Genomic DNA, 4,607 nt, shown 5'->3' on the forward strand with positions numbered 1-4,607 from the left:
AAAAGAAAGAAAGTGTGGGCAGGGCCGATACATATGCAGTATAAATTAATAAAAAGTGGGGGCAGGGTGATAGGGGTCAGAATTCTCCCTCTGAAAGTAAGCCTGGCACAGTGCCACCTCGTGGACAAAACAGAAAACAATAAATAATATTATTAAAATAGCACCTTTTTGGAGTTGCATGCTTTGCGTAGTGGGTAAACATGCTACTGCATACTCAGAGAAAAGTTTCTGTGGCTTCTGTGTCTCGTGTGTGGTGTGGAAGTAGCTAGTGTGAAGATGAACGCTTGTTGTCACAATAAACGAGCAAGAAAAATCTGCCATTGATCATTCTCACCATTTATAAACCGTTGATTACTTGTCTGTTTTAATACAATGTCTTGTATGCAAGGGTACAACAGTGCCTCAAACCACATTCATCCACGCACAGGAGCAGTGCCGAAGCACAATCAAAACAATGTTCTTCCTCAAGACGCATGCATGCCATTTTATTTTAAATCACTAGAGGGCCAAAACAGTAATGTCTAGGTTACGCATGTAACCCTCATTCCCTGAAGGAATGAATGGAGACGTTACGTCGAGTGACGTATTTGGGGTCTCACTTGACACTTTTCTGCGTGTCAGGGCCGCTTTGCAGTCTTGCAGATATTTTTAGCAGGGCCCTGAGCCGCTCTCCTGCGGCCAGCTCGAGGCCCTGGCTGAGGGGTTGCCTCCTTAGATGTTGCAGGGGGCAGAGCAGGTGTAGAGGCCGCAGGGGGTGCCCTCAGCGATGGGCAGATTGAGGCCTGGCACCCGGCGACTTGGTGGACTCACACAAGATGTGCTTGATTGCCTCTGTCTGTTTCTGAACCGCCGAGAACTGCTGGGCAAAATCCTCGACCGTGTTGCCTGGGAAATTGGTGTCTCGAGAAAGCGTACTTTGTTGGCGTCACTCATCTGTGCCAGGTTCAGCCAGATGGCGCTCCGGGACTACTGGACTAGTAAGCTCCTCATGCACCTCTGGAAGAAAAGTACTGGGGTGGAGTGAGGTGGAACATCACTGCCAGCACCCAGAAACTAATCGTCAAGCCGCAAACGCTCAGGAGAAGGACAAAACGCTCAGGCTCAACCTCCAACCCGTTGTTCTTGGCATGCAAATTCCACTTGCAATTTTCATTGGCCTTTTCTCTTTAGCTCAGAGATGACTGGGTTCCCAAGTGAGACCCCAAATACGTCACTTGACGTAACATTGAACGTGAGTGACTGAGGGGGAACCCAAAACAGTCTTTCATGGTTGGATCTGCATCTCTCTACTGGTTTTCATTTGTAACCCTGGACCACAAAAACAGCCATAAGGGTCAATTATGTGAAACTGAGATTTATATAGAATCTGAAATATGCTTTCCATTGATGTATGGTTTGTATGATAGCGCTGCAAAATGAACTTGAATTTAATTAAATGATAAAGTGATTAAAGTTGACAACTGTTGCTGGCAGCGTCAAGTGGACGTTGGCACCAAGAGGTTCACAACTGTTCAACCACAAGATATATCGGTTTCACTGTATGGTGGGGTAAAGTTTTCAGATGCTTGTCATTTATCAGATTGCCTCTTTCTGACTAATGTGCTGTCTACAAAATCAGTTTTAGCTTGTTTTCCCATTACAGTGCTGACAGGGATGAAGTATAAATTATATATTATATATTATATATTATATATATTTATTTTTAAAATGCTTCAGTTGCTAGACGTCTGAAACAGTTTCCTGTGTGATGAAGAATAAAAAACTGTTCTAGACCCAAAAGTCAGTAAGATCAAGAGAAGAGGAGGAGTTGTGAAATTGAATGGAAAGGTATAAAATAAGGTGAAACAGAAGCAAAACTTATTATGAGGACATAAAGACAACAAGCTGATGAGCTGCAATGGTAAGTCCTCTTCTTGAATGAACAGTCCTTGTATGTACAATATATAACATATCATATGTTGTGGTTAATAATCATATTCTACTTCTTTCACAGTTTAAATCAGGATCAATTAGCGTTCTGTGGATGATGTTCTTTTTTGGGAGTGGAAACTTCTTAACAGTGAATAAAGGTAACAGTTATTTCATACTAAAATATGTTGAATTTTCAAAATTTTACCCATTACTTCAGGCCCATTCCTTAATGAGAACCTGATAATTAACGGTAAACCAGGTATTGTTAACAAAAAGCATGTGACCACATAGTTTGTGCGTATAGTTTATGTAAGTTTGTCATTTAGGGTTTGTTGCTGGCCGTACAAATGTCACTGAGTCGTGCGTTATGCCTAAGTCGTGCAAAGTGTACGGCTTCACTGACTGGTATAATGTGGGCAGTCACTGTGTCAAATACTTCAAATGGCCTCTCAAATTTGCTGCTGAGGTAGGGTTTTTTTTTTTTTTGTCATTGTAATGTAACAAAAAAATAAAATAAATGAATCAATGTTATGTGCAGTCATTAAACTGTTCTTCCTTTTTCATATCCAGTTCAAGTGTAGGGCCACAGCCCCTGGTGCACACCTGGTGTCAGTGCATAGTAAAAAGCATAATGATTACTTGCTCTGCATGGTGCAAAAATTCAACCCAAACAACCTGCGCTTCTGGCTTGGAGCCTTTGAATTATTTAAGGTAAAAAAAGACAGAGGTGTGAAGAGGGTCATAAATAGGGAGAGCAAAGAGAAATTATTAAGTTGTTATTTCCTGTTTTTCAGTTACATGCACACACTATTTATTTTTTCTTCTTTAAAATCTCCTTCTCATTCTCTCAGTCTGGTACATTTCTTTGGACTAATGGATCCTTTTAGGATTTTCAAATTTGGACACGTGGTGAGCCCAACCACATGTACACTAGCACAGAGGAATGTGTGGAGATGAACTGGAAAGGTAAGAACAGACAAACACCAATGGGTTATAAGATAGTCACATTTCATTTTAACTTTTAAAATATTTGGTAAGACACACTGCAGAAGTTAGAATAATCTCTTTCGTTCATTGACATTTTCAGAGACTGGCAAATGGAATGACGCCTCTTGTCATGTTAAGAAAAGCTACATATGTGCCTTCAAGTGGGATGCTGTCTTGAAACGAGGCTTTGAGAAGATGGAGTAGTTTTAGCTGGGTATATAACACTTTCTGAATTAGAATGATTACATTAGAATGATTTTCTTTGCAACAGCAACATAAAAAAAGGCAATAAAATAAAAAACAATTCTTTAAATAGCTTTAAAATGATAACAAAGAACATTTGCAATCAAAATTATCAGTTGATTTTATTTTTCTATTGTTTGTCTGATTATGACTGACTGATTGTGACTATAAATATTAAGGAGTGCAGATGTCTGAAATGGAAATCACCCTGATAGCACAGGTTCATCTTGGAGACGTCTATGTGACGTCTGCATTTACATCTGCAAGACGATTGATTGCTCATCTTCAATACGGACGTTTCTTATCAGATGTCAAATAGATGTCTATTAGATGTCTTTAAGATGTTTATGATCTAGAGTTGGGGTACTCGGACTCGGACTCGTACTCGGACTCGAGTCCGGTCTAGAGTACAATTTTTAGGCGACTCGGACTTGTCACGGACACGGATGGATTTTTACTCGGACTTGACTCGGACTCGAGCCTTTCGGACTCGGAAAATATGCCGAGTCCATCCGAGTCCAGAGACAGTTGACGGAAATGTACAGTTTCTCGATGCATTACAATTACAAACAGTTGACTCGATACATTATCACGAAAGTGATATTCAGTATTTGCATGTGTTTTTAAGTGTTGTCCAGTAGCTACTTGAAAGCCGACGGGTTTATGTGCGCACACACTCAAAGCGCGCTCACAGAGCGCGCCTCTCAGTCAGTGTGTGAATACAGAGTTCTCTTTCGCTTCTAATATATTCTGTTATTGCTACACACATGCTCGTCTTAGAGACTATTCATATAAATGAAGTCGGTTTTGTCTTAAGTAAACCTGAACAGTTGGGAGAAATACTGATGCGTCAAAATATTTGATCTGTGAGTCAGATCTTAAAGCGACAGCAGCGTAAACCTGCAGCAGCCGACCGCGTTATAAATATTAATCAAACAACAAAAGAAAAAGAGAAAATCACTCACTTTTCCTGACTGAATCACTTATTAACTTTAATAAGAATCATGTTTAATGTATACAGTAAAGATTTTGTATTGTTTTATTTCAACATTTATTACTTCAAGAAATGTCTGTAGTCTATTTCTGTAATAGCCTTTAGATAGACCTACCTAAAAAATCTATTTTTAAAAAGATTCTATTTTTAAAAAATATTATTTCATTTGTTTTTTTGATTAATATATTTATTTATCCTTTTGTTTGTAAGTAATAGGCCTACTTGGAGTGTTAGCTTGAGCTACTTCGGAGCCTTAGCTTGAGAATGTTTTACTTACATTAGTTGATTAGTTTTTGCTGTATTAAAATTATTATTTTTTTAAATATCTTGGCAGTTTCTAGCTTCAAAGAAAAATATTTTTTTCTAACATCTTTGCATTAATAGTTTTAATGGGTCCAAAACCACCCTGGGTGTGCATGATTTTCTAATAATTCAATGGCACATCATTAATTTTTCTTTATATAATGTAATT

The 4,607-nt window shown here is 38.7% G+C and overlaps 1 long non-coding RNA gene across 1 annotated transcript; it reads left to right on the top strand.

The window, feature by feature from the left end:
* Positions 1 to 2,472: 2,472 nt before the first annotated feature.
* LOC127159912 (uncharacterized) lies at positions 2,473 to 3,082 on the top strand. Its single transcript, XR_007826599.1, has 3 exons — positions 2,473 to 2,622; positions 2,763 to 2,877; positions 2,999 to 3,082. It is a non-coding gene; the product is annotated as an uncharacterized LOC127159912 (long non-coding RNA).
* The last annotated feature ends 1,525 nt before the right edge of the window (positions 3,083 to 4,607 follow it).

Source organism: Labeo rohita, unplaced genomic scaffold (genome assembly GCF_022985175.1).
Source record: "Labeo rohita strain BAU-BD-2019 unplaced genomic scaffold, IGBB_LRoh.1.0 scaffold_2628, whole genome shotgun sequence".
NCBI classification, from domain to species: Eukaryota; Metazoa; Chordata; class Actinopteri; order Cypriniformes; family Cyprinidae; genus Labeo; species Labeo rohita.